Source organism: Phoca vitulina, unplaced genomic scaffold (genome assembly GCF_004348235.1).
Source record: "Phoca vitulina isolate PV1807 unplaced genomic scaffold, GSC_HSeal_1.0 scaffold30, whole genome shotgun sequence".
Lineage (NCBI taxonomy): Eukaryota > Metazoa > Chordata > Mammalia > Carnivora > Phocidae > Phoca > Phoca vitulina.
This window is the reverse complement of record NW_022589733.1, coordinates 24767517-24793515: the sequence shown is the minus strand read 5'-3', so window position 1 is coordinate 24793515 and position 25999 is coordinate 24767517. Positions and strand designations below refer to the sequence as shown.

General features: G+C 42.8%; 1 long non-coding RNA gene across 2 annotated transcripts; it reads right to left on the bottom strand.

Annotated features, from left to right (window-relative positions):
* Positions 1–5233: 5233 nt before the first annotated feature.
* LOC116644615 lies at positions 5234–25736 on the bottom strand. Of its 2 annotated transcripts, XR_004301798.1 has the most exons (6): positions 25404–25736; positions 24402–24501; positions 23981–24036; positions 23618–23675; positions 18915–18997; positions 5234–5451 (listed from the first exon to the last, which is right to left on the bottom strand). It is a non-coding gene; the product is annotated as an uncharacterized LOC116644615 (long non-coding RNA). The 2 variants fall into 2 exon arrangements; XR_004301799.1 differs by lacking the exon at positions 23981–24036.
* Between the last annotated feature and the right edge of the window lie 263 nt (positions 25737–25999).

Sequence of the window (25999 nt, the reverse complement as noted above, 5' to 3'; positions counted from 1 at the left end):
TTAATAGCTCCCAAACTTTATAAATAATAAAAGCAAAGATAATATCCAGTAAGAAAAATCTGTGATGACAGACTTAAAAGAAGATTGAGTCACTCTCTCTATGGCATCCCCATGACTTGTACAAGTCTGTATGAAAATAACCAAAGGCAAAGCAGTGATCTCACTGCAGTGTAAGTCAGGCAACTGAAGTGATATCAGTGAAAATGTCAGAATAAGAACCTCTGAAAATTTACCCTCTCATAAAAGCAATGAAAAAATAATGGCAAAGATTGTCAGAACCAACTTTTTCGCAGCTCCGGATATTAAACAAACACTTGTAGTAACCCAAGGACTATTTATTCAAGGAAAAAAATGGCTAAACAGTCATAAGAGCAGCAAGCCTTTTGGTGTTTTCTTTTTTAGATTTATTTATTTATTTTAGAGAGAGAGGGAGAGAGAGAATCTTCAAGCAGACTCCCCACTGAGCACGGAGCTGGATGCAGGGCTCAATCTCATGACCGTGAGATCATGACCTGAGCCGAAACCAAGAGTCCAATGCTCAACCAAGTGAGCCACTTTATGGTGTTTTAACCTACCCTAGTACCTAACTGCTGTGGGAGACAGTTTGGCGATTCCTCAAAAAGAGAAACATAGGGGCGCCTGGGTGGCTCAGTCAGTTAAGCCTCCGCCTTCAGCTCAGGTCATGATCTCAGGGTCCTGGGATTGAGCCCCACATCGGGCTCCCAGCTCAGCAGGGAGTCTGCTTCTCCCTCTCCTTCTGCCTCTCCCCCCTCCACTCGTGCTCACTCTCTCTCTCTCTAACAAATAAATAAAATCTTTGAAAAAAAGTGAAACAGAGAGTTACCACATGACTCAGCAACTCCATTCCTAGGTATATACTCAAGAGAAGTGCAAACATATGTTCAAAAAAAAATTTGTACACAAATGTTCACAGCAGCATTATTCATGATAGCCATAAAATGGAAACAAATCAAGTGTTCATCAATTTATAAGTGAGTAATAAAATGTGGCACAGCTAGCTGTGCAAGGGACTATCACCCATCCATAAAAAGAAATGAAGTATTGACACTTGCTGCCACATGGATAAATCTTGAAGACTTTGCTAAGGGGAAGTAGTCAGGCACATGATAGGACGTTTACACGAGATGTCCAGTATAGGCAAATCCATAGCTACAAAATGTGATTAGTGGTTTCATCTTTTTGGATTAGTGAAATATTCTGTAATTAGTAACGACAGTTGCACAACCTTGTGCATGCACTCAAAATCACTGAAATGTACACTTTATTTTTTTTGAGAGAGAGAGAGAGACAGAAAGAGAGCATGCATGGGAGGGGAGGGGCAGAGGGAGAGGAAGAGAGAGAATCCCAAGCAGACTCCACGCCCCACAGGGAGCCCAACGTGGGGCTCAATCTCACCACCCCGAGATCATGACCTGAGCCAAAATGAAGTCAGACGCTTAACCAACTAAGCCATCCAGGCACCCCTGAAATGTCCACCTTAAAATGATGAATCTTATGGTACCTTAATTACATCTCAACAACAACAACATGCAATTAAACCAAATACTATTATGGATTCAAAAAGACTGACCTTAAGCATGGGGCAAACCAGCGACATCAATAAGAATAAACAGAACACCAGCACTCTGATTTTGACACATATTCTCAATCTTTCAAAAGACCAATAGACTGTTGCCAGTAAAGCATTTTCATTTTAAGCTTCATAATAAGCTGGTCCATTGTTGTCATCATTCCTTGCCTGACATGTGATTTTATTTTATTTCCACAACATAGTAAATTTTGATAGATCACAGTAATTTCAATCCATGAGGAACTTTCAACTGTAGGAGTGAATTAGAAAGATATTTTTATATTGCCTATTTAAGATAACAGGTCCTAGCACCATGCTTCGGGCAAAATACATCAAAAGAATGAACTGAAGGTTAAGTTTCCTTTTAGATCTCAATTTTTATAACATCACAAAAATTCTTGCCTAAAAGCAATCCAAATTATTCAACTGCAAGATATTCTACATTCACCTCATTCAGCCTGAGGGAAAGAACAAAGTCAGTAGCTGGAGACACTTCTAAGGTTGAAGCACATTCATCTTCTCGTTATGCCTTTCTCAGTCACCAATCCCTGAACATGACACTGGTACCCTCAGAGAGAAAAATGCAAGGAAGAACTCTCTGAAAAGTTTTCTGTGATGGCGCATTTGCAAAGGTAAATCTCACGTGAAAAGAAGCAATAAGAAATTCAAGTAATGAAATTTAAATACCATGTCCAACAATTATTGCCATTTTACCCTACCCAAATCAATTAAATTTTTTTTTTTTTTTAAAGATTTTATTTATTTTTTTGACAGACAGAGACAGTGAGAGCAGGAATGCAAGCAGGGGGGAGTGGGAGAGGCAGAAGCAGGCTTCCTGCCAAGCAGGGAACCCGACGTGGGGCTCGATCCCAGGACCCTGGGATCATGACCTGAGCCGAAGGCAGACGCTTAACGACTGAGCCACCCAGGCGCCCCCAAATCAATTAAATTTAACTCTCTCTCTAAATTAGTGTTAGGTAGCACTGAATCCCAATTTGATTTTTAAAAAAATACTTTGTATACTTGCTTCTATTTTATTTTTTTTATAATTTTCCTCGTCATTTACTTAAGCAAATGAATTTTTTATTTTTTATATTTTTATATGAATTTATTTTTCTTAAAGATTTTATTTATTTGATAGAGAGAGATAAAGAGAGGGCACACAAGCAGGGGGCAGGGAGAGGAAGAAGCAGGCTCCCCACTTAGCAGGGAGCCCCACTCAGGGCGCGATCCCAGGATCCCCCAAGATCATGACCTGAGCCAAAGGCAGACGCTCAACTGACTGAGCCACCCAAGCGCCCCTCCTTGTTTCTATTTTAAAAAGTGTCTTGCTGTGATTATGAATGAAATGTGGGAATGAAGTGTGGTTTGTCGGCCTCTAATGCTGTTTATGACGGAGCAGGGTTGATACTCAATTTCGGAGGGCTCTGTGGTGATCTTCACCTAAAAGGGTTTATCTACTGAACTACCCAGACATCCTCATTACAAGATAATTCCAAATACAAAGGAAGTCACTGGCACATTATCCAGGAGCTACTTGGATGACAAGTTTCTATTTAGTTGGGTCTTCCAGGCATCAATCTGTTTTGTGCAGAGCCTGGTCTTTCTCACACACACACACACACACACACACACACACACACCCCACTGGGGTTGTGTAACACTGTGGTCCTGCTAAATAAATGCTTCTTAAAAAAATATTATTGGGATATAACTGACATATAAAAAGTTATACACATTTAATGTATACATCTTGATGAGTTTGGACATTTGCATGCACCCATCATACCATCACCACAACCAAGATATGAAACATAACCATAACCTTCCAAAATTTCCTTGTGTTCTTTTGCGGGTTTTTTGTCTGTTTGTCTGTTACTGATTTGGGGGTTAGAACACTTAATATGAGATATATATTCTTCACATATGTTCAACTTCACAATGTCATATTGTTCACTATGGGCACAACATTGAATAAATGTTTTGTGACAATGAACACGACATCAGGTACTATTGTCAATGTTCATTTATTTACATAATCAATGATTTTGTATTGACCACTCAATTTGTGCCAGGTCCTGTGTTGGCACCGGTGACAGCATGAAGAACAGGAAAACAAGGCCCCTGACCTCATGCAGTTTTACATGTAAGTGAAGAGGGGGAGAAAGTAAACACAGCATACATAAACAAAATCATCTCAAATAGCAGTAAGTGCTATGGAGAAAATACAGTTGAATAATAAGATAGGAAGTGACCAGGCAAAACAATGTACAAAGGTTCACTAAAGTGCACAGGGGAAATGGGCAGCTCATCGGGCCGTCCTGCACCTGCAGAAACCAAGGGAGCTCCTATACAGAGAATACTGTGGAAACATGACATATTCCAATAACGGGTGTTTAAAGGCCAGGTAAGGAATCAATGTACCAATAAAAACATCCAACTCACATCAGGTTTACACTGGGTGGTCTGCTTTAAAAAGTCTCCCCTAGGGCGCCTGGGTGGCTCAGTCGTTAAGCGTCTGCCTTCAGCTCAGGTCATGATCCCAGGATCCTGGGATCGAGCCCCGCATCGGGCTCCCTGCTCCGCGGGAAGCCTGCTTCTCCCTCTCCCACTCCCCCTGCTTGTGTTCCCTCTCTCGCTGTCTCTGTCTCTGTCAAATAAATAAATAAAATCTTTAAAAAAAAAAAAAGTCTCCCCTAAGATTTGGTGGGTATACCTTTATACATATGCAGCTCCAGCCTGTTTCAGCTTTCAAGATTTTATTTATTTATTTATTTATTTATTTGAGAGAGAGAGAGAGAGAGAGAGAGAGAGAGAGAGAGAGCCTGCGAGCACATGCAAGCGGAGGGAGGAGCAGAAGGAGAGGTACAAGCAGACTCCATGCTGAGCACAGAGCCTGGCAGAGCCCGGCAGAGCCCGGTAGAGCCTGATGTGGGGCTCAATCTCACGACCCCGAGATCATGACCTGAGCCCAGATCAAGAGTCTGTGGCTTAACTGACTGAGCCACCCAGGAGCCCCATCCTGTTTCAGCTTTTTAAAAGGTGTTTGCCTAGGGGCGTCTGGGTAGCTCAGTTGTTAAGCGTCTGCCTTCAGCTGGGGTCATGATCCCAGGGTCCTGGGATGGAGCCCCACATCGGGCTCTCTGCTCAGCGGGAAGCCTGCTTCTCCCTTTCCCACTCCCCCTGCTTGTGTTCCCTCTCTCTCTGTCTCTCTGTCAAAATAAATAAATAAAATCTTTTTTAAAAAAAAGGTGTTTGCCTAAAGACTAGCCACAATTCTGATATTTAGCACTGAGAAAAAGCATACTTTCCAACTTTGTCTGGAAGACAGAATGCAGAAACTATAAATCCTGAAATGTCTCACAGAGCTGATATCACCTTCACACTCAGAAGTAGGAAAAGGGATGCAATTTTCCAATCAACAAATGAACAAGGTCAAAATGCAATTTGGGAGTGAACAATGGTCGTTGCAAATGGTCTAGCTATAGATTATTTACAACCATTTCTTTCAAGACAGCTATCTTAATGCTTCACATGATATTAATTAAGAAGCAAACCTCTGAATTTATACAGTATCTTTCATGTACTTAATGTAATTTATAAACAGTAATTTATAAAGTTTGTACAATAAAGTACCTGCAAAACTGAGGCAGGGGTGTGATGCTCCTTGCTACATGTGAGAAGCTCAGCGTCTTCAGTGAAGTAGCCATATTCATTTCAAGGGCTAATGGTTGGGCAGAAAGATGGAGAGATGGATGCCAATTCAAGTCTCCTCGGGCATCTTCTGCAATACTGCAGCAGAAAACCTAGGTCAAATATTCCAGTTTATCTTTGTTCTTGGTCCTGGTCCATTTGAGCTCCTGTAACAAAACACCCCTTGTAACTAACAGACATATACTTCTCACAGTTTTGGGTGCTGATAGTCTGAAATCAGGGAGCCAGCGTGGCCGGATTCTGGCAAAACCCCTCTTCGGGGTCACGGACTGCTGACTTCTTGCTGTGTCCTCACCAGTGAAGGGGTCTTATCGTTTCTAACACACTGGCCAGAGATCAGTCACTAAGTTTTCTTTCCAGGATAACTCTAACCCATGTTCACTCATAATACCAGAACTTTGGGGGACATAATTATTATTTTTAATATTTTACTTTGTTAATTTACAAGAGGCTGAAGTGAAATATGTATTATTTGAATTGGACTGTAACTGTTTATCTCGGATTTAATTGATCTCTGCTCTGATTACCAACAGACAAGCAGCTCCTGTTTGGTGTCCGTGTTGGTCTCCCGCCTACGTTCTGCAGTCTCTCTGGAGGGCTGCAGCCAGAGCCACCCAGCCCGGGGGTGTGTGAGGACACGCGCATCGAAGGCTGCACACGGTGCTCCACAGGGGACAAATAAAACAGTAAGTCTCCAATTTGCACTTGTCTTAAATTAATAAATAAGAAAGAAGTTAGGCCTCTAATATTGACTTGGGAGAACAATCCTACTGTTTCTGTGTGAAATGGCAGTATGTCAGGCTTGAAGAAAGAATGCAAGTTCACTGCCGTGGTCGAATTTCTTGAAGTGATTAAAAGAACATTGAGACTCAGATGTCTTCCATTCCACTTAAATTAGCTCCACTATGACATAAAACAGGAATCTAATCAGACCTGATGTATAATCTGTAAAAAATTCAAAATTGTCAAAGTCTATGTCATTATTACCACAAGCTGCATTGTTTTATGCATATTTTATAATCTGCATCATATGTCTACATAGTGCTACATATGTGTATATATATATGTATGTATGTATAAATACATTGGATGTTTACTAAAACTGCATTTATTATAAAGGCTGTTCAGCCAAAGTAGTTTAGAGACTCTAGTCTAAAACACCATTTTAATCATATTAATCACTTAACTGATAACTATGTTTACTCTCCACTGGCTACAAGGTATAATCTGAGCCCTTATGTAGCAAATCTGGCCCTTCATGCTGTGGTCCTGGTCCCCTTCCTTATCCTTATTTCCTACTGCTCTTTTATTCCTGCTAATTGCATGGACCCACTCCATCTTCCCTGACCTGGTTATGATATTTTGAGTATCTATATCCTTCTACGTGATATTTCCACTGTTGGGAACGGACTGTTATTTGCCCCCTTCTCCAGTGGAAAATTTCTACACATCTTTTGCACCCTGATAGATGGTCACCTGCTCTGTGAAGAATGCCTCCTTGGTCACTGGGGGTCCACATCTGTGTCTCCCCCATGCGGACAGGAGCCCTCTGAGGCAGGAAACACATCTTATTCTTCTCAGCACGTCAGGAATGAATGTTAATCAGTGCCTTCATAAATATATCTAAATCCACTTAGACCTGGAAAACTACCCTTAACGACTGTAATATTTCTCCTACTGGGTCCCAGGAGATTGTCATAGTCAATCTACGACATGTATGATTGTAGGCAAAATATCTTTATAAATTTTACACTGAAGTAAAAATTCCATGATAACAGATATAGGAATAAAGTAGAGCTCAACAAGACAGACTTTTGTACCCAAACTAATACCAAATATATAATTTCATAGATCTCTTAAAAGAACTTCTTTGTACTGGGCCTTTTCTGAAAAGCATCTCAGTTGTACAACATCGCCACCTAACGGTAGATTTCAAAACACAGTAAGTCTATCCTGTCTTCATGGTGTCAAAGATACACAAAAAGACCTTAGCTTCCGGCCATGGTGGAATAATGCGGGATGAATCTGCCCTTCCTCCAGGGGAAAAAAACAGATAAAATATACCACACAACTGTTTGCAAGACACTAGATAATGGGCAATTAAGGACAGGAGTCCTGTGAAACAGGAAACAGTTGTTCCCAGATTGCTGCTTTGAAAGAGATCCCAGGCCACAGGCAAGGAGAGAAGGAGTGGGGGGATGCTGACTTATTAATGAAAATGTGTCAATATTTGCTTATCAATTGTAACTGTGTCACACTAATGCAAAATGTTAATTATAGGAGAAACTGTGTTTTTAAGAACTCTTTGTATTTTATGCTCATGTTTTCAGTAAACCTAAAATTGCTCTACATAGTGTGTGTGGGCAAGGTGTTCGGAGCTCTGGGGATACCCCTCGGCACCTAAATAAAGTTGTTTGAAAAAAGAGCATTAGTCAGGGTTTACTGTATTTGTCCCTCTCCCCCACCTCGGCTGAGGTCCGTCTGGCTGCCCAGCACTGGTTTGATTCCAGGCACAATGCTCTCGATGTTCTCTGAAGTTAATGATATTCTGGATGTGAGGTGACTCTGCAGTGGCCTCATGTCATATTCATGATGATCTGTGTCCTGCTGGTCCTGGGGCCAGGCAGTAGCAGCACATCCAGAGCACCTTAGACCAGACCCAGCTCCCCACTCATTGCTGTGTGCGGTGGCAGTTTGATAGTCAAGGTCGGATTTTTCATTATCAAGATCTGACTTAAAAAAAATAACAAGATCTGGGGCGCCTGGGTGCCTCAGTCATTAAGCATCTGCCTTCAGCTCAGGTCATGATCCCGGGGTCCTGGGATCAAGCCCCACATCGTGCTCCCTGCTCAGCGGGAAGCCTGCTTCTCCCTCTCCCTCTGCTGCTCCCTCTGCTTGTGCTCTCTCTCTCTATCAAATAAATAAATAAAATCTTTAAAAAAATAAAATAAAAAGATCTGACTTTATACAGAGACAAAGTGGACACTGGATGGGGCGTCTGGGTGGCTCAATCGGTGAATCGTCTGCCTTCAGCTCAGGTCATGATCCCAGGGTCCTGGGATTGAGCCCCCATGTCAGTCTCCCTGCTCAGCGGAGAGCCTGCTTCTCCCTCTCCCTCTGCCGGCCGCCCCTCCTGCTTCTGCTCTCTCTCACTCTCTCACGCTCACTTGCTCACTCTCTCTCAAATAAATAAAATCTTTCTAAAAAAGAAAAAGAAAAAAGTGGACACTGGAGATTCTGCCCCTCTGGAGGAGAGACAACATATTTTTGAGTAGCTATGACCAATCGAAAATGAATTTGAAGGGCCTGAGGCAAGTTCAGTGGCACCCTTCTGGGAGACATGGTATCAGCAACAATAAAGTTGGAGACCATGCATAAAGACCTAGAAACATCTGACCTTTTACTTGGGTGTAAAGTACACATTCCAAAACTACCAAAAGAGGACAAATGTCAAGACAAAAAAACAAGTCAAGCTAATGGTCAACATACCAGCAAAACACAGTCTTTACCAGCTATGTCAGAGTACCAAAGTCAAGTCACTGCCGCTGTTAACATCTGCAAAAGCCTTCGGGAAAATGAAGGAAAAATTCAGGGAGCTCTCAGAGATGCTCTAGAGAAAAATTCTCATCTTCACGGAAGCCTGACACTGTTTTCAAAAGAAGCTAAATGAACGAACAAAAGAGTGAAGACATTTGTTACATAAGATAAAGGAATAGTACAAAAAAACTCTTTTTAAAAAAGTCAGATCAAGCTTCTGGGCAAACACTGCAGAAGATGAGGGACGGGGCTCCTGTTCCTGGAGAAGGCATGGATGGTGGGAGCCTGGAATTGGATGAAACAAGTTCACCAGAAGACAAGACCACATGGAAGGTGAACCGAAGGAAAGACAATGATCGGTATGGCTTGAGTTTAAACACTCATTTAAAAACTCCTGAAAAAAAAGAAACCAGCTGCATACTAACTGAACTGAAGAATATGAAATAATCAGGGCCTTGAAAGATCATCTGAAATGTCTCTAAACCGAAAGCTTCACTGCAATCGGCGGCGGGGGGGGGGGGGGGGGAAGCACAGTTAGAAAGGGAGACGCCACAGCTCCAGTGGAAACTTCACATCCTCCTTCAAGTGTGTCAGCATAAAAATCATTTTCACCAAATACCTAATTTACACAGCATGTACCCTGCAGAGATGTACGAGAATCTTTCAAAAACAGATGACAAGACCTGCCATTAATGCAAAGAGCTGGACACCTACAAAACACTAGCCAAAATTCTGTCAGGAAAATTCTAAAGAATCGTGTGTTATTACTGAATCTATTCAAAGAAGAGCTCACGACAATGAGTTAGGAGCTCTGTTGGCTGAGAGACACCACCAAAGCTTAAGAAAGTGCATACCTGAGCCAAAAAAAAAAAAGGAAAAACTGAGAAAGAATGTAAGTTTCCGAAAAAAATATCCTTACGTCCCTGATGTTGCAAATAGGACATTTGGCAGAGGGCAGAGACCACCAGGGCATCCTCTGGATGTCCAGATCCCCAAGGAAGGGGTAGCACTAGGCTGCGGTTGGTTGAGGAGCCAGGGTCCCTCCAAGGATCAGGAGCCCAGGGGAAAGACTGCTCTGGCAGGTCAGCCCCATCCTAACACAGCAGATCTTTCTCAAGACCTCAAGATCGTGAGGGTAACCTGGTCCTCCTGGTGCAGACAGCAGCTTGGGACTTTCTTTTGACTCAACAAATCACAGGATCCGAATTCCACTGACCTAGACTCTGGTCCTCCCCCTTGCCCCTTGCTGGACTTCAGATGTTTTAGAAAACCTTAAGGGGATTGCTCAGGGGGGATAGGACTCTCTGGTCTTCCCCCCATTCTGGCCCCACACTTCCTCCCCATCCTCCATCAGCCACAGGAAAAGTCTCTGCATCGAAGGCCGTCCACACAGCCTGAAAACAGAAGTGAGTCACCACTGAGCTGACCCCACCTTCCATTGATCCTACAGCTACAGAACCAGAACCACAGCAAGATGTTCCCTCTCCACTAAAATATTTTTCTAATACTATTTTAGTCTTATTGCTATTTAGCGATCCTGTAATGTCTACAGTGAAAACCACTTGGGATTATACTTCATAGACAATGTTCTATAGTTATGGATTATTTCAATGTGACACTAAGTTAATTGCTTCATTGTATCCTATTTGCAAGCAGCATAATTACAGCTTTTTGTTGTTTTTAGTAAGTCTTCTAAAATAATCCAGGAGGCCAGTATTTCATTTTGCCTTTCTTTTAAAATAATTTTGATGTTGCTCTTCTGGTTTTCTTGCCATTGATTACACAACATCTCAATGGGGGACCTGATAGAATTACAACATTGAGGATTGCAGATTATTTTGTGCCTGATGTGAATGTGAATCAGATTTAACCCTGAGGCCACCTGCCTGCACTCTGCTCAACCTGCCCTTCTGTCCAGCTGGGGTGCTGACTGGGAGGCAAACAACCTTGACTCTGAAAGGCAACCCAGGTTCATAGGTCAAGCCCAGCCACTCTTCACCCAGAGCCTGCCCCAGACAAAATTACGAAGGTGACCAAGGCTTTCCAGGACCCCAACTCCCTTCCCTGTCCTGTGTCCTGTAACACCCTGCCCCATCACAAGCCTGGATTTGGGGCTGGACAGGACCTCAGAGGCTGGCAGTCAACCCCCACCCCTCCTTCCCTGAACTGTCCTTTACAACAGCACACTTAACGGAAACAGCTTAAAACTCCAAATGGGACCATGAGTCCATGATGCTCAAAGCCCACCAATGCCTCCAATCACACTGAGATTCAAATCCATGCTCCTGATCCAGACATGCATATGTCCAAGCCCCTCCTACTTAGCCACTGACCATCCTTCTGTCTGACTAGCCTCTCAAGCTCACTTGTGCCATTTCCTCTGCCAGGTATGCCTTTCCCCAGATGGGTGAGTGCTGCCTCCTTCATTTAGACAATAACGCTGGTCCTGTCTTCTGAAAGTGCCCTTTCCTGACCACCCCAGGCCAGTGGCTCTGCTCACTCATCCCTCTCTATTCCTTCACCCTATTTATGACCTCAGAGCCATCAGCCTTTCTGAAATCATATTTCCATGTTTATTCACATGTGATTTCTGCATCACTCTCTGCACTAAAATGGCAAGTAGGGCAGAGAGATGATCTTATTTCTGCCAAGCCCTCTTTCCTGTCAAGCACAGGACAGGCACTCAAGGATTTGGGAAACTGAGCAAGAAATGAACAAGTGAATCCAGTGGGAAGACACCCGTGAAACCTCAGACCTGCCCAAACAGCCATTGTGGGCCTCCCAGTGCAGGACCCACGTATGTGTAGAGCCTCCTTGGAGACTTCCCTGGAGCCCGCTGCTCCCACAGGCTGAATGTTCCCTGAAGAACACAGGCTTTGCCCTAGAAATGGCTCCTCTGTCAGGCATGGGTTTCAGGCCAAAGACTCCATGTTAACACAGCTCATGGAGAGGGCAGGGGAAGGTCAAGGTTGTGGGGAAAGAGGAGGAGACGTGGAGGGGTAGCCACGCCTCCTGTGCTGGGTGTTGCGCAGGAAGGAGCTCAGGTGCTTTTTTGGTAAAAGAAAAGCCGCCAGACCTCAAGGTCCAGGTTTTTCACTGGTTTGGGGAGTCCCTAGCAAGCAGGGACTTGTGAGCACTCAACACTCAGCCCTTCCCTAGGAGTCACGGCTAATATTTGCGAGGCGCAGAACTCAACAAAGCACAGACCTTCACAGGAACTCCACACTGTTCTCTACTTCATCCCCTCAAAACCCACCAGTGGCTCCCCCCTAGTGCAGGGGTCCCATGTGGAGATGAGGAAGCTGAGGCCCAAACAAGTTCCAAATTATGAAACGCTGACACGTGGTTGTCAGCTCATGATCTGAAGCCCAGGGACGAGGCTCACCTCTGTACTTTCCTAGCTGGGTTTCTTTGGGCACTTTCCCCTAAACCTGCTCCCTCGAATTCCTCAACTCTGACAGAGGTGCACAGGTTAAATGAAATGAACTTGCGGAAAACTCTTAGCACATGGTAAAAGAAGTTGCTATTTTTATGATCACCCTCTAAGTTATTGGCGCTGAATCTGGGGCATCCACCCCAAATTCCCATTCATTTTCCATTCTCTGAAAAGCTGATTGGCCTCTGTTTAAGCTTTTATTGACTGGCAGACTACACCAAGAGGCAGTATGAGGACCTCTCGTGGGGGAAATGGTCATTTACTCAGGAGGAGCTGCTCCAGAGATTGCAAATATGCATGTGCTTGGGCCACGTGTGCACAGGTTAGAATCCTATGAGCACCCTCTTCCAGGGGCAGAGCTGCACATCAGTGGGCGCAGGGGGGACAGGGGCTCAGCCTTGAGTGCAGAAGTGCAGATCACGGGAATGGTCCTTGGAGCTGAGAAAGATCAAGGGAAGAGCAGGTCAGTCATTCCAGGCTCACTGTGAGTGGATAAGAAACAATGGGAGTGTAATTAGCAAACGCAGTCCTAATTAGAACCAAGGGTTCTTTCTGCAAGTGACAGAAACATTTTGGAGGTAACTATGGGAACAAACAGGAGAGGGTCCTTAAAGTAACACTGGAAATTAACTTGTGCTTCTCTGCAACAGTAGCAGCTGAAATCCAGGGGATGCTCCCTCTGCCCCAGCACTCACATCTAATTTGGTATCCCCAGCATTAGGGTCTGAGCCTCTTATCAAGTTCAGAGGGTGGCAAGGTGTCTGCCTCCCTCCCGGCTGTTGGTGACCTGAAAAGCTTTCACACAGACCACTCACTGCCCCATATGGGAACTTGATAGGACTGTAATTCTTAAATAATTCTCTAGAACGGTAGGTGTTTCCAGTGTGGCTCTTGAAATTCAGTGTCTCCATGTTGTTCTATTTGTAGGTGGTATTTTGTGGCTACTAACGAGTTCACTAACATAATCAGAAACACAGAATTTTCTTTTTTCTTAAAATGAGACTTTTTCTTTCTTCTGCTTTCACTGCTGGTATATAAGTAAGAATAGTATTTTGGTTGGCTCTGTTTAACAAGGCCCCATAACATGAACACTAACAGGGAATTTTACATGAGTGGACTCACAAGATTTGGAATGCAATGTTTATTTCAGTTGTAACAAGAGCTGAGTTACTCTAGTTATAACACTAATATTTTTTTTGTTTTTTGTTTTTGAAGAAACCAAAATATTTATTCGAGGTCTTAGGGATTGCAATCTGAGAGGCACAGAGTCGACTGAAATCAAAAGTGTGCTCCAAGTTGCTTGCACGCATAGAATGAAGGCTTATAAAGGTAAAAACCAAGAGGTTATATAACTTCTTCTGATAGAACTTTGATTGGTGCTGGCAGAATTTAAACTATCTAATGCATCATTGGATATTTAGCCAACAGAATTTTCATGATCTCTCTTTCCGTCCAAAGCAGAAGGATGTGTTTCAGGAGGTTGTCCAGTTGCAATTGACAAAACTCAAAAGTTCATGGTGCTTTGAGAACTGGAACGGGAGACTTGCATGGGCCCTACTTTCTCAGCGTCCTTTTGACTCTATTTTGAGTGATTTTCTTAGCAATGCTGACTTCACTTTGAATCTTCTTTCACAGATGAGAATCCACGGTGCTTTCAAGAAGCTACTGATACTGACTAACACATAACACTAATATGTTTAACAAGATCAATTTTTGATTTAAGAAAGGGTAAGGTTTGAAACATTTTGTATGGCCAAGCATCCCTTTCTTCACTATTCATCATGTGTAGGTGTAACAACGGCTCAACGAGTCAGTGTTCTCCACCACAAGCCTGATTGACATCTGCCAGAACGAGCCTTTCAAAGAACACATTTCAGTTAGGTTTGGCACAGAAGAAGTGGGGTCATCAGAATGTTTAAGAGAAACACTGAACTCATATTTAACCCTAAGGCCAAGAGCTTCTTACCGTCCACAAGCTAAACTCCCTCGGATGATCCTTAAGACGCAATCTCAATCTTAACTCTGAAAGGTGCCCCAGGCGGGCCCCTCCCGAATTCACTGGACAGCCCAGCACTCTTCAGCCAGGCCAGCCCCCAACAGGAATATGATGACTCTAACAGAGACGTTTCCAGGACCTTGACCATGGGCTCTGTTCTGTGCCCTTCACCTCCTGTCCCCATCACAAGCCTGGACTTGGGGTTGGAAAGGACCTCAAAGGCCAGGCTGTCGACCCTTGCCTCTCGCAGATGGCCCCCTCCATCCTCAGCCACGCCAACCCAGTGACAGTTGGAACTAATGTCCATGGACAGTTTAGAACTCTAAACTTCCTAATGTTCTGTTAATATGTCAAGGTCAGTTGTTTGTTTGTTTGTTTGTTTTTCTCAGAGCCTGCACTGGCTGTTTCCTCTGCCAGGAACAACTTTTCCCAGACAGGTGGCTGCTGCCTTCTTCATTTAGATACCAACACTCCCCTGACTTCTTGAAGCGCCTTTCCTGACCACCGCAGGCTAGTGTCTGTGCTCACTCATCCCTCGCTATTCCTTCTATTCACGGCCTCAGAGCACCCATCCTCTCTGAAGGAATTTTATTTCCTCGTGTATTGTCTGCATTTCCCTCTGAATGGTAAAGGTTGTTACGACAGAGTTTATCTTATCCCCACTGAGCCCTCTCTCCCATCCAGCACATGACAGGCCCTCATTAAGGATGTGGGGAATTGAGCAAGAAATGAATGAGTGAATCCAGAGGGGAGGACCTGAGACCTCAGATAGTTCTGGCAGTTCTGCGCCTCCTAGTGCAGGACACACACACCTGTGGTGCCTCCTTGAGCCTCACCTGGGACCCTGTTGTTCCCCCCTGCCCGCAGTTTCCCTGAGGAACCTCAGTTCTATCTTACAGACCGTCCCACCCTCTTTGCATGGGTGATTGGCCAGCCCCTTTGAGGTTGACCCCTGACAGTGAGTTGTACACTCCATGGTAATGCGGGTAGTGGGAATGGTTGCGAGTCCCAAGGGTTGTGGGAAGAGGAAGGTGCTGAGGAAAGAGACATGGTAGGGTGCCGGGACTCCTAAACCACAGCTGAGCAGCAAAGAGCGTGGGTGCTGTTGTGTTGAAGGAAAAGCCACTGGATCTCAGGGACCCAGAACATTTCACTGGCCTGGACAGTCCCAAGTGAGGAGGGGGGAAAGTGCAGGCACTTAGCAAGTCTCCCCTGGGTCTAGTAACGAATTCTTGTAGGCACACAACTCCCGAAGTGCAGAGCGCCATATTGCCCCCACACCAGGTTTCAATTTATCTCATTTAACCCCACTGTGGCTCTCCTTGAGGAAAGGAATGGCATGCAGAGGTGAGGAAACTGAGTCTCAAACAAGTTCTAGAACTGTTAAGTTTTTTCAAAGTGACTCTTGAAATTCGGTGTCTCCATGTTATTCTATATGTAGGTGGTGCAATGACAGTGTCTTTGTTCTTGTTAACAAGTCCACTAAAATAATCAGAAACACAGAAAGAATGTTGTCTTCCTTCCGAAATAATTTTGATTTCTTTCTCTGTTTCCCTGCTTTAAGTGATTGCACAATATGGAGAACTAACAGGATTATAATGCTTGGATTTTTTTTATAAATGTTCATTACACAAAACATGAAATATACTTTTGTCATTACTATTTCATCCAGATACAGGAATACTTTTTCTCTCTTCTGATGTAATCTTGGACTTTCTTGCAATTGTTTTCACTGCTGTTGCTAAATAATTGTATATTTGCTCAAATTGAAGCCCAACAGAATTATGATTTCTAAGATAGTGCTTCATAAATGATCTTGCTTGGAAGTAAATTTGGTGAGTGCCTTGTTTCTTTGTCCCAGATGGTGTAAGGATAGTATTTCGGAGATGGTTGTTTATTAAGTTCCCATAATGAGAGTTTATCGTGAGGGATCTTACACCTAAAGACATTTGAAACACAAAGTCTACTTCTGTGTGCCAAGAGGTGAACGGACTCTATTCATAAAGGTGGATTTAGCTAACTATTTTTGAAAGAAAGTAGTCTGTGAAACTTCTATAGGCCAAGTGTCACTTCCTTCAGTATTCACCTTGTATTTAAGTGTATTAACAGCTCCAAGGAGACCTGCCTGCGGATTCAGACACCTTCAGCCTCCAGCCTCAAAACCCAGCTCTGCACAAAGATGACCAACACAGAGAGGGAGTTTGCTTCAAAGGCAACCCAGTCTCACAGTTTTCTTCGTATGGCACCCGACTCCATGCGCCTCACCCCCTGCTGACCCCACTGACCTTGACTAATAGCCCTCAGAACCAGCCTTTCAGGGCACACACTTTGGTGAATGAAAATGTAGGTAAAGTGGAGTCACTGGGATGCATGAAAGGGAATCCGAACTCGGATCTAACCTGAAGCCACAAGGTGCTGCACCCTCTCCAGGCTGACCCTCCAGCCCGGTGTTCTACATGCCCAGCCCAAGGCCAAATTATGGTGGTGAAAACACTTTCTAGCACTCCTAATTCCCTTCTCTGTTCTAAAGTCCTTCACCTCTCCCTCCCCATCACAAGACTTATCTTGGGAATGGAAAGGACCCCAGTGGAGCTGTCGACCCTCCCCTGCTCCCAGATTGCCACCTCCATCCTCAGCCACTGCCAGGCCAACCCAGTGACAGTTGGGGCTGATGTCCACAGACTGTCTAGAACTCTGTCTTGCACCAGCACAGAGCAAGGTCACCCGGCCCGTGGTGAGGAGCAGCCCACCACAACTGGACCTTGGGAAGTCCTCCTTCTCCCGGGATCAGTTTCCTGTCACTATGGCAAGACTGCCAGGACACATCTACAAGGCTGTGGGCACGCGGCTGCCCTGCGACCCTCACAGTATTGTCCACGCACAGGTCATGGCGAGTCACAGGTGGAAACGACCATCTACAAACGAGCTGGGCAACAGCAGGTCACTTTCCCAATGACCCTGAGGTCTTTGCAAATGGTGATCTGAATGAGGTGGGGTCCAGGAGTAAATGTATTCCATTGCTCAAGTTAACAACATGCGGACTACTTCCCAGTCCTGTGGAGATGGGCATAACGCACACAATAGTGCGCATCTCTAACCTTGGCCGCAGGTGAATGAGACTATTATAGACACTACGTAAAAAATTCCCAAAGCGTCTCCTACTCGGTTAGTTTCTAAAGACAAAATACCCAGTTGTTACTTGGAGGGAAATAGTAGCCCAAAGGAAGCACCCTCCTTCCACAGCCAAAGAAGAACTGTGAGTTTTTAGCAGTAGTATGACATTTTGCTTGATCACATGACTGGTTTTTCTTTGATCATCTTGAATTAGGAATGCTAAACAGATTGCCTTGTAGGACGAGCCTGATGCTCTGCATCCCTGACATGAGCCAAGGTGAGACCTGACCCCCAGACACATCACTCAGTACTGATTTACGTGAAGCGTTCCTCGATACCAAAGGTGCCTGAATGACCTAATGGTGTCCAGGATGAGCCCAACATGGGTCCAGACAAATCAGCTCCCAGCAAAGATCTGTTTGTGAGCACACCATGCTGGGCACTGTGTCCACTAATCCCTTTGTTATCCTATTTCCAATTATGTCTGTCTTCATAACCTTAGTTTGTATTCCTCTGATGTGGGCATAAGTTTATGAATTTTGATTAGGATGTTGGATCCAACTTAAGGATGTCTTAGAATTGGATTTTGGGGGGAAAGGCATGTAGCAAATGAATATACATTTGAAAGCTATTCAGCATGATTTCATGGTTTGTTCTAAAAAAGAAAAAAACCTTTTTTCTCTTCAATAATTGCATTAACCAAGGTGCCTTAAAACAAAATACGGAATCTGAGTTTCAGCAGATAGGAGCATTTTCTTTAATAATACTTTGTGCTTCCTCAGGGGACTATAAGAGATATGTAAATAATTAAGAAGAACAAAATTAGAAAAGAGGAGATATTTTAGAATTGAGGCCTGATTATTTGGTTAGACTATTCATTTTATATTTCTTCTAACTGATAGAATATTATCAATTAGAATATCTAATTTACAGAATTGTTAGAATATTTGGGACACTTCGGGTTTCAGAAAGGCAACTGGTCTTTTTCTTAGAAGAATAACAGAAGAATATTATCAGAATATATAAGTGCATAAATGTTCTATAAATAAATATATATGCATATATATTTATTCGTACATGGTATGTGTTCTGTTCTAAGGAATATGAAGAAAGTGCTACCCTAGATGATTAGCAATAAACAATGAGGCATGTGCTATGATGAATGCAAGATGAGAGGTAAGAAGATGTGATAGGACAGAAAGTTGGTGCAATGGAAATCTTAAGATCTGAATACGTTATTTCTGGCCACTTATGTCAAGTTCCCAGGGCCTCACACTGTCTTGCATATCATTAGCATCCCAGCTTCACCAGTTCATTCATGGAGAAACACCCCTGGCCCCTCGTGATCATACGCACAAGAAAGGGTTCTGAAAAGGATCCCAGAATTGAATGAGAAGAAATACATTTCATACGTACCCATTTCCATTTGTGTTTGATAAAATTTACGTTCTTGGGAATTTCACTTTTTATTTTGAACTTCTTGATTTGAATACTAGAAATAAAATATGATTAACACTAGAACTTACATTTCTTCCTGTAGCACCCAGACAGCAAGAAGCCTCAGATTTTAAAACAGCAGGATTCAGTGATACGCTGATTTTTATCAAGTCTGGGAGTCAAAAGAAAAGTGGCATGAATATCTTAAGAAACCAGAACGATGTGAAAGCATCTAAAATAAAAGGGTAACTTTAAATGATACAATAATAACTACAATTTAAATGATACAATAATTAACAAAAATATTAAACATCAATTATAATTGAGTGTTCTAAGAGGAAACATATTGTAAATTCTAACTTTATTTACATTTTTATATCATCTGAGCTCATATTATTGAGCCTGGGTTATGAAATAATGATTAATAAAATAATTATATTTTATCAATATAATGATGTAGTACTATTAAAATATTGATTAATAGAAACTTAAGTTGAATAAAATTATTATTACCAATATTAGTGATAAAATATTATATTTTCATAATTTTTAGGGCAATACTTCCTAAGTTTAACATTAATACTTATTCAGAATCACATGCAAGGGGTGCCTGGGTGGCTCAGTCGTTAAGCATCTGCCTTTAGCTCAGGTCATGATCCCAGGGTCCTGGGATCAAGCCCTGCATCGGGCTCCCTGTTTCTCCCTCTCCCACTCCCCCTGCTTGTGTTCCCTCTCTTGCTGTGTTTCTCTCTGTCAAATAAATAAATAAAATCTTTAAAAAAAAAACAGAATCATATGCAATATCTCTTGGCCAATAAACACAGTGACATTCCTTATATTGATGTTATTTTCTGTTTGAAAAAAGAAAGTGAATCACTGGAAATGAATAGATGCTTTTGAGTTATGTTTTAATGTCCTTTCATTTTCAACATTAATCAGATCATATTACTCATTCTATGCTTTGGAAATTTCCAATATTTGTCATTATCTTCATTCGAAAATTTGGAGTTATCCACACAATTAAAAATTTTTTTCTGGTCAAAGATATTTTAATATAAATTGTCTCATTTATATTAAATGAGACGATTTTAATCTAAAATGTGTGCTCTGTCAATACAATATGTTGACAAGCATTAATAGCAATGGCTATTAATTAAATTTCACAACAGTGTGTGACTAATTTACACGTTCATTTTAAGCAGTTTTTCAATGTGAATTGTTTTTGGAAAGTTTCCTCCACACATTCACTTACTTGGAGGGTAAACATTTCATGACCCTTTCCATTATACTGTCTTTTTATAAGTTATTCTCTGTTTAATAACAGTTTTATCGAGATGTAATTTATTCACCATAAAATGTATCCTTTTACGGTGTGCAATCCAGTGGTTTCAGTACATCGGAAGAGTTGTACAACCATCAACATTAGCTAATTTTAGAAAATTTTTATCATCTTTAAAGAGAAATCCCCTATCAACCAGCACTCGGTCCCATTCTCCCTCCTCCCTTAGTAGTTAGTGGAAACTACAAACCTACTTTCTGCTTCTATGGATTTGTCTATCCTAGACATTTCAATATGAATGAAATCAAACAATACGTGGCCTTCTGTGTCTGGCTTCTTTGACTCAGCATGTTTGCAAGGCCCACCCACTTTTTTTTTTTTAAGATTTTATTTATTTATTTCACAGAGAGAGACACAGCGAGAGAGGGAACACAAGCAGGGGGAGTGGGAGAGGGAGAAGCAGGCTTCCCTCAGAGCAGGGAGCCCGATGCGGGGCTCGATCCCAGGACCCTGGGACCATGACCTGAGCCAAAGGCAGACACAACGACTGAGCCACCCCGGTGCCCCATGTTAATAGCATGTATTTCATTAATTTACATGTCTGAATAATATTGCATTGTAAAATATGCCATGTTTTATTCATCCATTCATCAGTTAAAGGAGGTCCCAGATGCTAATATTCAGTGATTACCAACATCTTTCCTCATCATTCTTCTTAAGTAGAGAGAGGGCTTGAGGATAAAATCTGGGAAATAGATGTGCCCTCCTGGAGGAGAAAAAAGCCCTCAGATGCCCCCCAAAAAATGGGTAAGACTTGTTTTAAGAAGATGCAACGTAAACTCATGAGGAAATTTGTCTCTAAGAGAGTCAGTTCACTGTGCACAGGCGAGAATGACTCAGGAGCCAACTTGGCACCTAACATTTATCCAAGGAATATGTGTGCACACATACACACGCACACACACTCCTACCGCATCCAGTGTACGAGTGCCATTTTATTCTGTTAAGTCATAAATGGCTTAAACATTTATTTTCAGGGTAAGAGCCAAATTTTTTTTTCCTGAATTTGAAGTACTTTTTCAGCGCTGTGAATATTTTATGCAAAATACTTTCCATAATAGAAATTTCTGTTTCATATCAGTTCCACTATCTCTTTGGAATATTCCTAGATGTGCTACAGGACAGACACTGTGGTGTCGAATGGGGGTCACTGCTCAGCCTCCTCTACCCCCTCACTCTCCCCAAGACAGCATCTGGCAGTGAGGAAGCTCAGCACTTCCCAGCCCTAAGCTGTCATTTCAGCATTTTCTGGGACTGATATGGCTGATGTGAGAGAGGGAGGGGGCGGCAACAGATGGAAGAGAGTTGGAGAGCGGGGAAGGTAGAGAGGGGTCAGACATCAGGAGAGAATGGAAAGGAGGTGGTTCTCAGGGGAATGCCCCAGGGCACCCTGGCTGCCTGGGTACTGGTTCTTCCCTTTGCAGCAGGTTCTGGATGCCACCAGCCCAGGTTTCCCTGCTCCCCCAGCTGGACTCCCTGTGGCTCCATTATTTTCTGACAATGCTTTTCTTTTCCTTCCATCCTTACTCCAGACCCATATTTGAGAGCAGACACCACAATGGATCCAGCAGATGGGCTGCAATTCTCCAGCTCACCTCCAGCCCCCACTTCTCAATGAAATGTATGAGAAAGAGCAAAGCTGCACCTGATGGCCAGGACCGGGCCTGGTACCCACAATTATGTCTTGGTGTTCTTCTGCAGAACAGACCAATTGGAACATCGTCTAAACCACAAAATACCAACTGTCCTCTCTCCCGACCAACACAAGTGATTGTTGCTCCTTCACAATTATGACACCAACCTCGCTCAAGCTTCCCTTCCTAAAGATAAGATTTATTAAAATACCAATCATAGAATCATCCCTGTACATGGCAGCACAAAATCCAGAGAAAAATGTCTGTTTCTGTGAGCTCACCCCAAAATCACCAGGCATCAGTGGAAATCCTGTAAGGCCCTTCTTCAAGAGCAACAACTGCCAAACCGTGGGGGACTAGGAGGATGGGCAAGGAACTCAGCAGCAGGACCAGGAACAGTGATGGTGGCCCTCAAAAGAGTTAGAACAATCCCTTCAGCCACTGCAGACTGGGGCAGGGCCATCAGGAAAATGCTGGCTGGAAAGGTGCCCTCCTCCCTACCCTTCTCCTGTAGGGGCTGGGCCATGAGGGATCCTTGTCACCCTACTGGGTGTGGATATCAATGACATAAGAACTATGTGCATAGAAGAAATCAAAATCTGGAGTGTCAGAAAGTGTGTCATTAGTTCACCCTGGTGGGGCAGCTTGCGCAAAGGAACAGGTGTAGAAAAGATGCATCGTGTTGGTGGGACGGCTGGGAGCCTCTCATAGGACAGAAAGGACATCGTAGTGAACAAGGGTCAGGAGACTGCAAATGGGTCAGATTCTGAGGGGCCTTGATTTACATGTAAACCATAGGACCACTGCCTCCACTAGAAGAGGCTATGGTTCTAGAAAAGTGCATTGCACCACCTCTGTGATCACATGTGATCACAACCCTGGGAAAGATAGCTTTTGTTTCTCACATGCTCTACACACTGTCAGAAGAAAGTGTGTCCTGACATTCCTTTGTCCCATCTGCCACCAGGGTGGGAGCACCTCACCTTCTCTGACGAGGCCCAAATCTGTGCTATCTCAGTTACTCTCTGAATCAAATTCCCCTTTCTTTTGGCCCTGAGACTGTGGATTTGTCTCCACTTTTTAATAAACCGATCAGGATAACTGGAAAATGAACCCAGGGAGGTCTTTAATTCTTTGTGTCCTTTCTTCCTAAAGTACAAGTAAACATCTTCTCCAGGATGAAGGAAATATGTGAATTCCCTCCTTTCTTGCACATGTAGGCAACATTCTGAGTCTTAGGTCCAGGGAGATTCCCTCATTTTCTTCAGGTCACATGACCTCCTGAGCAAATAACTTCACATGATCTTCAATGGAATGGATCCTGTCCTACTAGTACCCCCTTAGATTTCACACCTGAGATAGGGTAAGTCTCTTGGAACTTTCTGTTTAGAAAATGAATTTCATGCCCTTCTAAATTTCATGGAAATTTGCTTCAGTTAAAAGAGAAGGGGCTGGGGCGCCTGGGTGGCTCAGTCAGTTAAGCGTCTGCCTTCAGCTCAGGTCATGATCTCAGGGTCCTGGGATCCAGCCTGGCATTGGGCTCCCTGCTCGGCGGGAAGCCTGCTTCTCCCTCTCCCACTCCCCCTGCTTGTGTTCCCTCTCTTGCTGTGTCTCTCTCTGCCAAATAAATAAAATCTTTTAAAAAAACAGAGAAGGGGCTATAAAAATTATAACAAACGGGTTTCTTGAAATATTCAGATAATTGTGTAAAGTCTTAACTCTGATCATAGAGCTTAAGATACAGAAACCAAATTTGTATATCCACCTTAGTCTCAGTTATGTCATGGCAATAAATGAACTCAAAACACTAGCGACTTACCTCAGCAGAAGTCTATTTCTCATCCTTCTGGGATTCAGCTTAATGGGATCATCATTATCTAGGACAGAAAAGGGTCATGGCAGTGAGAAAACAGCAATCGCCCCAAAAAATGGAGGATTCTGCTCAGAGATGGTACAGACTGCTTCCTTAAACCCACTCATATCTCACTGGCTGAAAGAAATCATAGGGCAAAGCCTGAAATCAACAATTCGTGAAGTCCAATCCCCTTGGAAGACAAGGCCTAACCGGGCTAGCACCATGAGGCTGGGCATGAAATAAGTGGACCCTATTAAATACATCGTGGTTCATCTATTTGGTCAAAATTATTAGCTTCCGTCCCTAAAGTACACAAAATAATCTTACCCTTCTCCACCAGACACAATATGAAAGATTTTCCAAGCCCCAAACCTCCATTCACACTGAAAGCAACAAGAAGATCCCATTATAAAAACCAATGATGTAATGTATGGTGATTAACATAATAATAAAAAATTAAAAAATAAAATAAGAACTTCAAGGGATATTCAGTTGAGATCAACTTGAGCTACTAAGAAGTAAAATTTACAAATGTATGCTGTTTATAAAAAAAAAAAAGAAGATCCCATTATAACTTCTTCATCAAGATATCAAAGAACAAAAGCCCAGGCTCTGAGCCAGTTGGAATAGGGACTGGACCCATGTAGTAAACATCCTCTCCTCTGTAGAGAAGAGGAGGGAGACTGCATCATTAGAACAGAGCAGTAGGAAGATTCAGCTGGGGAGATGTTTAGGCGTAGACGCTTACCCCCTATTTAGATCAATTTCTGCTTTCTGGCTGAAGTCCCCAGACCAGATCCTTGGTTGTCCCTTATCTTGCTTGGCCTCATTAGTAAGGACCCTAGAGACTGCAGTAGAGAAAAAAAAAAAAAAAAAGGAAAACACACACAAGTATGAACCAATTAACCTGATTCCATTTACTTCCAGGTGCAATTAGCCCACCCCCTAACTCATTATGCCTAATTTTTCTCTCACCTTAACTAAAATATCTTAAGCTTATCAGTTGTCTGTGGCAAAAGCACACTTCATTTTTTTTTCCTGTGGCAGTTTACAGGAATGCTTAAATAACAGAGGAATGATTTACTGGTAGAAGTTTCAACGCAATCATTGCCGTAGACCAAAGGTTTTAAATCACAACCCAGGTTTGATTTTTGCATTTCTTAACTATGTATAAAATTTTTCTCCAAAAGTATGTCTCCAAGTTTTTACGTCTTCATTTAAATGAATATAAAATCTACCTGTACCCCTTACCCTGAAGTTGGTGAGTTCCTTCTATCTCCTACCCTTCTTCCCATTGAACAACATACTCCTTTCCTTTTTTTTCCCATAGTAATAGAATATGCCTTTATTAACACATTCCTTTCTGAGCTCATTTCTTCCTAAATATTCCTAGGCAATAGTGGCCAAGAGCATAGGAATCATGACAGAAATATTCTGTTATCCATAATTCAAGGCACAAGAGGGTTTCTGCCTGCCAGGTTTTCACAGCTAATGTAGCTTTACCAAAAAAAATTTATAGTGGCATAACATCAGTAGCCATTTTTCTAGGATTCAATAGTTTTCCACCACCCATGGTTTGTCTCCATGACAAATCCACAAATACACTTTTTTCCTGTTAAATGTCATCATTTCCAAATAAGCAATTTGGTGATTGTATCAGGCAGAGTTCAGCCATTCAACCAGAGAAACAGAATCAGTATATATAGTGATTAATTGCAAGGAATTAGCTTATGTGACTGTAGAGACTCACTAGGCAATTCCAAAATTCCTTGTATGGGTTGAAGTCTTGAGCATGAGCTGAAGCATCAATTAACAGGAAGAAGGTCTTCACAGGAAAGTCTCCACTCTATCCTCTTGGCCTTTCAGTTAATTGACTCAGGCCCAGCCAGATTATATAGGATAATCTCCCTTAAAGTCAAATGATCATGGACGTCAATCACTTCTACAAAATATCTTCACAGAAACACCTAGATGAGTGAATAACTAAGTTCTGTAACTTAGCCATACTGACACATAAAACTAGCCATTTCTCTGGGTGATAGACATTGGGGAGGGCATGTGCTATGGTAAGCAGTGTAAATTGTGCAAGACTGTTGAATCACAGATCTGTACCTCTGAAACAAATAATGCAATATATGTTAAGAAAAAAAAAAAGAAGATAGCAGGAGGGGAAGAATGAAGGGGGGGAAATCGGAGGGGGAGACGAACCATGAGAGACGATGGACTCTGATAAACAAACTGAGAGTTCTAGAGGGGAGGGGGGTGGGAGGATGGGTTAGCCTGGTGATGGGTATTAAAGAGGGCACGTTCTGCATGGAGCACTGGGTGTTATGCACAAACAATGAA